General features: G+C 36.5%; 1 protein-coding gene across 1 annotated transcript in view; it reads left to right on the top strand.

Annotated features, from left to right (window-relative positions):
• Positions 1-12,308, top strand: part of PUS7 (pseudouridine synthase 7) — a 924,586-nt gene that overhangs the window by 725,740 nt on the left and 186,538 nt on the right. The gene's annotated exons all lie outside the window — the stretch shown is intronic.

Consider the following 12,308-nt stretch of genomic DNA (forward strand, 5'->3'; position numbering starts at 1 on the left):
CTCTATAATGGGTCTAATGAGGGATGAGTATAGTGGGACAATGATCTCCTTTTTTTCTGGATAAAAAGCCCTTAGTGATGAGGTGTGCCACATAGAAGGATTTCCTGACTGTTGTGGCGATATGGTTATCAAAGGTGAGACCACTGTCCACCTCTGTCCCTAAGTCTCTCATCACACTTTCGATATTTAGTGTACTGCCACCTATGTGGTAATTCATGGGTACATGTTTTTTTCCAAAGGGGATAACTATACATTTCTTCGCATTAAGCTTGTGCCCATAGCTCTGGCACCAGGCATCTGTTTCTGTAAGGCCCTTTTGTAGAATATCCACATCATTTGGGGATTCAATAATGGCTCTCAGTTTGCAGTCATCTGCGAACTTTGTTAGCCAGAGTATCTTAGTGTTGGTCTGTACTTCAGAGAAGTAGATGCCAAACAAGAGTGGTCCCAGGACTGAACCCTGAGGTACTCCACTTGTCTGGAGTTGGAGCTGTATTTGGAGTCTGCTACTTTTACAGTCTGGGTTCTGTCAGTAAGCCAGTTGGCAACCCATCGAGTGACATAGGGATTTATGCCCAGCTTAGTAAGTTTATCTATGATTCCAGAGTGGGGGATGGTGTCGAAGGCCATGGCGAGGTCGAGATAAGCTGTGTGGACCACCTTACCCTCGTCCACAGCTCTGGAGACTGATTCAAAAAAGTAAATCGGGTTCAGGAGATAAGATTGGCGCTTCACGAACCTAAACTGGGTGGGGTCCAGTGTTTGAAGGTTGCCAATGTCTTCCTTTGTAAGTTCCATGATAATGTGTTCCATGCCCTTGCAGATGAGGCTTGTCAGACTGATGGGACGGTAGTTCCCGGGATCCAAGTTGGATCCCCCCTTGTGGAGTGGGATAACTGTAGCTGTGCGCCACTCAGTGGGCACGAAGCCTGAGGTGAGGCTATGATTAAACATGACACTTAGGCGAGGTGCCAGTTCATTTTGAAGTTCATGTAGTACACAGCCCGGGATGTCATCTGGTCTCATGGATGCTGTATTCTTAGCTTTGGAGAGTGCGGTTTCTACCTGTGTGGTCGTGATTACTGGAATTTGGCAATCTTTTGGTATTGAGATGGGCCCTTTAGTGGGTGAGATAGGGGTGAAGCTGACAGTAAATCGATCTGCCAGGATATTGACAATATCCTTGGGATCAGTATATTTAATGCCATTCTGCTGTAGCTCAGAGCAGATCTGAGCATTGCCATTTAGATTCTTGACATAACTATAGAATGCCTTGTGGTTGTCTTTGGAATCTTTGGCAATTTTATTTTCGTAACTAGCTTTTGCGGATTTTATGAGGTATCTCAGCTTCTTACTGAGGCTGGTGAGGGATTTTTTTGCATCCTGGCCTTTTCCTCTTTTCTGCAGCAGTTTCTTCCTTCTGTTGTATAGTTTGTTTATAGCAGGGGACCACCAGATTGGCTTCCTTTTTGTGGGAGGAAAGCATCTTGGTTCTATTTGGGATTGCACAATTCATGCACGAGTGGATGTGCTCATACAGTGCCTTAGTGTAGGATTCAGCAGTCGAGCTTTCAGATCTCGTCTGCATGGCTGTCATGAAGTTTGTCACTTCTGACTTCTTTAGCATGAAATTGGCTTTGGAGAAAGAGGTTTCCTTACTGGGGGGTGGGATGTGGATGTCAAGGGTGATTTGCTTATGGTCAGACCTGACCAATGAGGGGGTGACCACTGGTGTGGAGCATCTATCTCCCATGTTGGTAATGACAAGGTCTGGTATATTGGAGTCCCTGGTGGACAATGGATTAGTTGATCCAGGGCATTGGAATTTATGAATTCCAAGAACCGTTGGGGAAAGGTGTTGGTACCAAAGTAGTTTTCCCAGTTAATGGCAGGGTAGTTGAAATCACCCAGTATTAGGTTGTTTGGTTGTATCTTAATATTTTCCACTATGTTTAGAAAGGTGTATAAAAAGAGAAACGGCTTCAGGTAAAACCCAGGTGCACAAAACCAAAACTATATATAACCAAAAATACACCAAGGTACCACACAATAGCATCTTTATTACACAAAAAATAAGAACAGTGGTGAGCGCTTTCGCAAAACTAATTGCTTCATCAGACAAGAAAATAAAACACTCCATTGCTTATATACAGATGGAACCATTGACTCAATCACTGATGTCATAGGTCAATTAAGGCATTAAAGCTATATAAAACTTATAAATGTATAAATGTAGAAAAGGCTACATATAGAGAAAACTGCATATAAAAGACACACATAAAAAATATAAAAGAGACATATAAAATACTGCATGTAAACGCATATAAAAACTGCATACAAAAACTATATACAAAACTGTTGGTAAAAGACCCAAGTAATGTGCATAGATATAAACTCCATAAATACTGTAGCTATGAAAAAATAAAAGGATAAAAATCTAGATCTAGTTATAAAATCTATTTACAATATGTATGTATAACTGAAAGTAGTCTATGTCTCTAAAATATGAATAAATAAAGTGTATGGGTGTATGAGGTGCCTAACATTAAACATGTTTGAGGCGTCTTGCTTTCAAGAAAGGAACCAAGGAAGTAGAGCCATTAAGGCCTGGATATTTATCTGCATTCAATTTAATGATCCATCTCTGTTCACAGCTTTCAGTAAAATTTTCTATATCCCCTCCTCTAATCTTTTTGTGTATGCGCTGTAGCACAAAAAACTTAAAAGAATGTGAATTATCTGGATTAATAATATGCTGGGCGAGTGCATTAGTGGGTTTCTTATTTTTGACATCACGAAGATGTTCTAGAATTCTGTCTTTAAGAAATCTATTCATTTTACCTACATAAAACACTGGACATGTCTGACAAAAACAATAATAGACAACATCAGTGCTCTTGCAATCAGCATAAGTATTAAGCTGTAACTGAAAATGCTTGGTGGGGTGGACATAGGTATTTATACTGTAAATGTAGGGGCAGGCACTGCATGACCTGCAAGGAAAAGTGCCCTGATGTGAAGAAGGGATGGCTTTCTTAGGCACATCCTTGTTACATAACTGCTTCTTGAGTGACATATTGTTCTTGAAACTGAATAGTGGATCTTTACAGGTAATAACCTGCAACTGTGGTACCTCTTGTAATAGGTGCCAATGTTTCTTAATTACGTCAACATATTGGTTGACGTCACTCGCAAACTGTAACACTACTCTAAATTCATTATGTGGCCTAGAGTTTATGTGAGATGGATTATTACATGGAACTACCTCGTTGTTGTTAAAATAAGGTCTACATTTAGTTGATCTCATATGCCATGCATCAGATATAGTTTTATCAATTTCATCAGATTGGTATCCTCTAGCTATAAACTCAAATTTTAAATTATTTAATGCTAGTAATGCATCCTCATCATCATGTAATCTTAATGTCCTTTAAACTTGCCCTTTTAATACATTTCTCAGGATGTGTCTGGGATGCATACTAGTTTTGTGTAGGTATGTGTTCTTTTTGGTCGGTTTGTGGAAGATGCTACTCTTGAAGCAGTTAAATTCAGCTTTAGCTAGATGTACATCAAGAAAATAAATCTCAGCTGCAGATAGCCACTAAAGCTGAATTTAACTGCTTCAAGAGTAGCATCTTCCACAAACCGACCAGAAAGAACACATACCTACACAAAACTAGTATGTATCCCAGGCACATCCCGAGAAATGTATTAAAAGGGCAAGTTTATCGGACATTAATATTACATGATGATGAGGATGCATTACTAGCATTAAATAATTTAAAATTTGAGTTTATAGCTAGAGGATACCAACCTGATGAAATTGATAAAACTATATCTGATGCATGGCATATGAGATCAACTAAATGTAGACCTTATTTTAACAACAACGAGGTAGTTCCATGTAATAATCCATCTAACATAAACTCTAGGCCACATAATGAATTTAGAGTAGTGTTACAGTTTGCGAGTGACGTCAACCAGTATGTTGACGTAATTAAGAAACATTGGTACCTATTACAAGAGGTACCACAGTTGCAGGTTATTACCTGTAAAGATCCACTATTCAGTTTCAAGAACAATATGTCACTCAAGAAGCAGTTATGTAACAAGGATGTGCCTAAGAAAGCCATCCCTTCTTCACGTCAGGGCACTTTTCCTTGCAGGTCATGCATTGCCTGCCCCTATATTTACTGTATAAATACCTATGTCCACCCCACCAAGCATTTTCAGTTACAGCTTAATACTTATGCTGATTGCAAGAGCACTGATGTTGTCTATTATTGTTTTTGTCAGAAATGTCTAGTGTTTTATGTAGGTAAAACGAATAGATTTCTTAGACAGAATTCTAGAACATCTTCGTGATGTCAAAAATAAGAAACCCACTAATGTACTCGCCCAGCATATTATTAATACAGATAATTCACATTCTTTTAAGTTTTTTGTGCTACAGCGCATGCACAAAAACATTAGAGGAAGGGGATATAGAAAATTTTGCTGAAAGCTGTGAACAGAGATGGATCATTAAATTGAATGCAGATAAATATCCAGGCCTTAATGGCTCTACTTCCTTGGTTCCTTTCTTGAAAGCAAGACGCCTCAAACATGTTTAATGTTAGGCACCTCATACACCCATACACTTTATTTATTCATATTTTAGAGACATAGACTACTTTTAGTTATACATACATATTCTACATAGATTTTATAACTAAATCTAGATTTTTATCCTTTTATTTTTTCATAGCTACAGTATTTATGGAGTTGATATCTATGCACATTACTTAGGTCTTTTACCAACAGTTTTGTATATAGTTTTTGTATGCAGTTTTTATATGCATTTACATTCAGTATTTTATATGTGTCTTTTATATTTTTTATATATGTCTTTTATATGCAGTTTTCTCTATATGTAGCCTTTTCTACATTTATACATTTATAAGTTTTATATAGCTTTAATGCCTTAATTGACCTATGACATCAGTGATTGAGTCAATGGTTCCATCTGTATATAAGCAATGGGGTGTTTTATTTTCTTGTCTGATGAAGCAATTAGTTTTGCGAAAGCCCTCACCACTGTTCTTATTTTTTGTGTAATAAAGACGCTATTGTGTGGTACCTCGGTGTATTTTTGGTTATATATGTTTAGAAAGATGTAGTGAGAATCTTGGGGCATGGTGAGGGATCTGTAGCAAGCTACAGTTTGGATTTCAGTCTTGCCTAGTGTTAGTTGCACCTGGAGAATTTTAGGTGCATTGTGTTGGGCAACTAGCATGAAGGTGTGAATCTCCTTCGTGAATATGGACACTCCTCCACCTTTAGTGTTTCTGTCTTGGTTTTGTGGCCAAAAAGTGTGCTAAGAGTTGTAGCCTGGTATTGCAGGGGTGCTCTCTGGAGCCTTGAACCAGGTCTCAGTTACTGCACAGATGTCGATGTTCTCCATTTTTAGAAGTGCCTCGAGAGAGTGCATTTTGATATTTAGACTTCTAGCATTGACTAGCATTACCTTCAGATTTTGCATGCTTGTATCTGTTACCATGGTGGTTTTGTCCTTTGAACCTTGCCTAAAAAGACACTATAGGTGTGGCAAGAGCTTTAGCCAGTAACCCGAATCCCAGGGGTGACAGGTACAGACCATCTCTGGCAAAGCATCGTGGTTTGTCGATCATGTCTTCCCAGGCAGACAGATACTGGATCCCCTTTGTATGACACCAGAAGCTTAGCCAATTGTTGAAGTCAGTAATTTTGTCCTTATTCTGTGGTATCGTTCTGGGCGAAGGCAGGATGCTACTCGGTGCTAGGGTCATACCTGGCTGGGCCACATGATCCGAGAGCTCTTCCATGTCTCTTTTCATGTAGCCCAGGGAGGTATGTCTCAAGTCATTCACTCCAACATGGACAATGACAGAGTTGTATTTGTACTTGTTGTGGAGTTTGGTGTTCATTTGTGGGGAGGGGGTTATGATTTGGTAACATATTTTGTACAGAGCCTACAGAACAGTATATTTGGCTTAAATTTTGATGGATTACAGTTTGGTAATAAAATATTATTTTTGGATGTTCAGTTAGAAGGAAATGTTAATGGTATGATTAACTGGAGTACATAGGAAGTTTAGTGGTGGTCAGTATGTCCATGGAGACAGTTGTCATCCCCCCATTTATTATCCGTTACCCTGTGGGGAATTTGTATGTCTCCATAGGTTATGTAATTATGGGGTGGATTTTGAGAAGGAGTTGCAAGGTGCTGTGACTATCTTCTCCAAGAGGGGTTATGATAAAAAAATTATTGGAACAAATTGTAAACAATATAACTCAGATTGATTATAAAATTAAAAATTTAGAAAATAATTGTGTTATATAGTCTAGTACTTGAAGATGCGTAGCCCTTGTTACAGAAAAAGTTGTAGAAGTTTATTTTACCATATATAATTTTTTGGTGAACAACTAGTGAATTTGGTTAGATATTATTGGGGTGTTTTGTTAAAACTGAAATAATTTATTATGTTCCCTGTATTTCTTACAAATGGGGAAGAAATTTAAAGGATATCTTGTTACACAGTAAATTTTGTTTTAAAACTGATAGTTTATTTAGAGAAATGGATTTTGTGGGAATTTTTCCATGTGGAAATTGTTTGTTTTGAAATTCTTTGATAGAATTAATGGGATATTGTTTAAATCCCATAAAAATTATAATTGTAATACAGAAGGGGTTATATATGCATTAAAATGCCCCTGCAATTTATTTTATATAGGTGAAAGTAGAGAGCTTTTGAGTTAAGGCTACAGGGCTACAGGAGCATGTTAGAGATATTAAAAAAGGTAGATTAGAAAGTCCCATTGAAGTACATTTTAAATTATATCATAATAGTGATTTTTTTTGGGGGGGGGGTGCTTCAGGGCATGATTTTGGAACAAGTGTTTTGTAGTAATTATGATGATATAGATGTTAAAAGTAAGCTTTTATATAAAGTCTGTTTTTGTTTTGAAGTATGGCACTTTGATCCCTGGTGGACTTGGTACAGAATGTAATTGAAGATTTTTAATTTGAATAACTAACTGTATAATTGATTTGGGTGTTGCCTTGTTGCAAGGGTATTTAAGGTGCTGTTTGCTTATACTGTCTTGCTCCTAGAAGGCTGCGTAGCCGAGGCACTAGAGTTTGTGTCATGTAAAAGCTTTTACTGCTCATGAATTCACTGGCCTTTTCTTTAGTGGTTTTCTAATTTTGTTGCTGTTCATTTTGTGGTTTACTACAGTGTGTCACGTTGCTTGATCTGGAGAGGAATTTTATTTTGGAGGAGAGATGGTCATCGCATGACAAATCTCTCTTCCCCACCGTGACTTATTTCCTGAAGGTGATTTCTGTCTCTGGTTCTAGTGTTTGCTGGGCTGTTTGATTTATGAAGAGGTGAAAGGTGCTGGACTACCTGATTTGTAATAGCCTAGATGTGGCGGTCTGTTTTGTTGAGATACATTAGGATGTCTTTAAGTTATAAGGGAATAATGTTAACTCACCAAAGGTAGTTTCAGGGATGGTAATAAGTTGGAAAAGTTCTTGTTTTTAAGTGTACCTTGACCCCAAGCAATTTTCAAAACATGGCCCCCCCAGTACACATTTTAGAACTATGCATACATGCATGTGTTCTTTGATTCACCTTCCTGATTGTTTTAAATTATATATCTTGTTTAATACAGCAGCATTTGTTATTGTGTCTTAAATTTTTAGATTTGTACATTTTCTAGTAAGCAGTGAAACAAAACATATGAAACAGTAATGACAAAAGTACCCATTTCAGAACATTTCAGTCATAAAAGGCAACTTGTACGGTTTGTCATAATCCACCAATATATGTACTCCATTACATCCATTTTATTGACTGTGTATAAATCACATACCTGATTTATGATAAAAATGGCCACAGTAAAGTATTCCAGTTTGCTTTGCACAAATGCACACTAGTCCTACAAAGAAAGGGTTATGACTTTTTAACTTTATCAGCTCAGTAGGGTCTGTTATTTTTATCCACAGATATACACCAAACCTAGGAATTCTAACTACATTGTTGATTGCAACCTTTCAGTCAGATGTCTTTTGTCAAAACAATTAATAACAATAATAATGAAAATGTTGCGTGTTTCAAATTTGTTTCACTCAAACACATAATAGCCAAAGTGTTCCAACTTACACATACACACACATATGCACACTAGTCCTGCTAAGGCAGATTAAAGACTGTTTAAAAATGACCAGATGATAAGAGCATAAAGTACTTTCTTCCACAGATAGTCTCACCCCCAGCAGCAGTTCTAGCTACTTTGCAGACTCTGCAGCCTTTATTGCTATGAAGAAGTAAATTACATGAACTTTATTGGTAGCTTTGAATGAATTACATGAAGCTGCATAAAGCTCACTAGCGTTAAACCATAATATTCAGCCATGTGTAGTACTGTTTATATAGAAGAGCATTTATGAAAGCATAAGAAATCTTAACTACCTGATAACATATGCAAAGTCAATATGTACAATCACTGCAGAAGTAAAAGTTATCTGCATAATTCCACATTAAAGAGAACTTATTAATGCAGAAGTTGCTGCTGGCCAACAACTTTGCATTTTAGTGCTTCGTTTACAAATGCAATGGCTAATGCTCTGAAAAATAAATTGCCTAGATTACATTAAAAAACTGGTGCGCTGGTGATGTTGCCATAATATGTCCTGAACAAGATCAGCTATGCAATGGCTTGCAAGCAATGACAGCAGGTTCATAATTACTAGTCATGTAGTGCTGCAGACCATTATGGAGCATAGCCCAGATTTACATTTGCTCCAAAGCACTGTCTGGTTAAGTGACTTTCTCAGTGTCATGCACAAGAAAATGAAGGTGAAAATATTCAAACCCTGCATTCTTGCCAAAGGAAGCAGCTCATTAACAATTTGGAATTTTAGTCCTCCACACTAACTGCCAAAGTAACTGTAACCCTTTACAGGCTGATCTTCTATAGAAGACTGTGTCACAGTAATATACATCAAATTTCATCCCCTAAATTTTATAGTCTCCATGTATACCCCACTCCCACTTAACACCACCTATCAGCTACCTACAATTAGTATAATTTGATAATTTCTTTTTTTTTGTAAGGGTATACATATGTACACGTATTAAAGTATACTCAAATGATCAACTAAAGATGGACCCCTGCCCTCAAAAAAAAAAAAAAAAAAATAAAAAATATATATATATATGTATATATATATATTGTATATATATGTATCTATATATATATATGTGTGTATATATATATATATATATATATATATATATATATATATATATATATATATATATATATATGACTTTACTATATTGTAATAACTTTCTCCTTTTCACTAAAGTGCCTATTGTATATTGTACTTTCTTTATTGTCTCATATGACTTTACTATATTGTAATAACTTTCTCCTTTTCACTAAAGTGCCTATTGTATATTGTACTTTCTTTATTGTCTCTAGATATTTCTGTTAAATTCTGTGTAAAACCGACACTGTACCTGTCAATGTTGTTCTTGTTTTATTGGAGCTTTTCTCCCCGGGCCTCCGCTGAAAATGGGCTCACATCCAGACGGACTATCCAGGTCAACAAATGTAAAATAAATAAATACAACAATGACTACATAATGGAAGGTGAATATCAGATGGCTCTGATCATCACTCCAAATAATGGAAAATCAATGACCTGTCAAATGTCACTCCCTTTGCAGCTGCTGGAGGCTGTAAAGAAGGTACTGAAAACGTATATTACAAAAATGGTGAACTTTATGGAGCTTCTTCCAGTAGTTGAAAGCTTGATTTGCAAACCATTTAGGAAAAACTAATCAGTATCCTTCTCTGGGTTTTTCAGTTTATTTGCAATTATAAGCACAAAAGAAGTAAGCCATTGAATAACAGTGACCATCTCATTTCATAAAGAACAAACAAAATCAAATCTGGACACACTAATCAAGCATAGTAATGTCTTTAACATGATTTCATGTGACTAATAACCTACTATACTACTTGCAGCAACACAGCACTTTTTAATACCACTGAGACATAATAAATACGTTATTAATTGTATATATTTTTATTAAAAAAATTAAGGACATACCAGTGCTACATTTCACTCATTCTCAAAGTAAGTCCTAGGTAATTATTTCTTCTTGACATGGCTACATTGGTTGAGAAAGATTTCCAGAATGCTAAGTGGTTATGCAAATGTGTGAGTGAGCACACCACTTTTATTCAGAAGTGAAAGCTGTCTGTGACTGTAATGGTTATATTTATTTAGTATGTGTGTGTATATATATATATATATATATATATATATATGTATAGAGCTATATATAGCTATATATATATATATGTATAGAGCTATATATAGCTATATATATATATATATATATATATATATATATATATATATATATATATATAAATAGCTATATTTATATATGTGTGTGTGTGTATATATATATATATATATATATATATATATATATATATATATATATATATTTAGAAGTATATATGTTTATTTATAGTATTTACTGACTGACTTTTAGAGGAACCATTGTTTAAGCAAAAATAAATCATGACATTTACATATAAAGTGTAGATGTATATAAAATGTGCACACATGCACACTACTCTTACAACTGGCTGGGCTGAATTCTGCTCCTATACAGACATGGTCTGCTTCATAAAGAGAAGAAAGAAGTGGTACCGGGACTGAAATGGCTTCATTGCTAATGCTCCAGCAAGTCATAGTTCAATTTCACATGCCCATTTGCTCTGCATCCCAGCTCATTGGCTCAAAGCATTTGTCACTGAATGGAGCTGGGCTGGAAAGCAAAGCCAATGAGATTAGAGCTGTTTAGCAGAATTTCTTACTGTTGCCTTTGGCAAAGTGCAGCCTAGTAGGTGTCTATTTATTTGTATATTGATGAGCAGTCCAGGAGGAATGGACTTTTTTTTTTTTATTATTTATTTAATGTTGATGGCTGGGCCCCAGGCAGTTGCCTAGGTTGTCTGTTGCTGGATCCGACCCTGGCTGTACTTTCCAGTAATCATTCCATCTGCCAGGTAGAGTTTGGAGATTTAGGTTCTGATTTAACAAAAATTCTAGTGTTCTACAAGGATTACGAGTCTCTTGTGCCCCTGTTTTATTTCCTTTTATAGCGTCTTGAGTGGGAGAGCATGGTTTTCCTACATGCTGTCCTGATGCATCTCATACTATTTTGAAAGTCAGGTTTCAGCTTTGATGTGCATGAATTGTTTTCACTCTTGGTTGGTATTTCTGTCTTCTCCTTGGTTATACAGTCATGGCATTAATATGTGTACAAGTAAAGAAGTACAGGGTTACTTGCCTCCTGCAAGAAAAAAAAAATCAATTGTCATATGTGAGCGTGTTTTCCAGGAGTTATGTAGTAGACCAGTTGTAGTTTGCAAGTTAATGCAACACTGAGTTAGGAGCGGAGTGTTTGAGAGTTGGAAAAGTATAGGGGAACTTGGGGGGCACATCCTTCTTAACCTGAATGTTCACTTTTACCAGTACATAAGTCAGGCACTTCAAAATGGAAGTGTGCCCTTGTTTTGTTTACCCCAGCTAAGGAGGGTGTTGCTTTTGCCAAACAGACCATATACAACTAGATTTCCTGTTGCATTGCCCTTCATTTGTCATCATTTGGATAATTTTTCATTAGTAAGTGCTTTCAAGAACCTTTTTTGAATGGATTGCTGAGAGTACTGACTGAGATTCTGTCCAAGTATATACCCATTGCAGAGACCCTGTAAGATACAGCAACAATGAAAGTAAATATATGCAATATCATTTGGCTTTTGCAAGCGACCTCTGCAGTTGGTATGTTTATACTTCTCCTGCCCTTTTATGCTTGAGTAGATTCTTTCAACTTTGAGCAGCAGCAGTTCCATGTGTGAGTCTTGTATGTTTAGCATCTTATATTTTTCTTTTCTTCTGCCTGCAAGTGTGATTTCTTTGTTTGGAGATTTACTTTGGGGGGGGGGGGCTGGAAATCTTGGGGTTAGGTGGTTTAAAGGGGGTTGAGAACCATGGAGTTAGGTGTGCCCCCTTAGTTCCATTTTTTTTACCATAAGGTTAGAAAAAGAACTAGACACTGACAGAACACCTGAATGAGTACCCAGGTGTGTGCCCACTAAATAGGATGCCCTAAGATCAGTGGTTTTGGTGAATGTCTGCATATCATTATGTTTTTGCCTGGTACCTTGAGTGTACGCATTGTAGATAAACTGAA

Source organism: Protopterus annectens, chromosome 11.part0, assembly GCF_019279795.1.
Source record: "Protopterus annectens isolate FY-2018-M chromosome 11.part0, PAN1.0, whole genome shotgun sequence".
NCBI classification, from domain to species: domain Eukaryota; kingdom Metazoa; phylum Chordata; order Ceratodontiformes; family Protopteridae; genus Protopterus; species Protopterus annectens.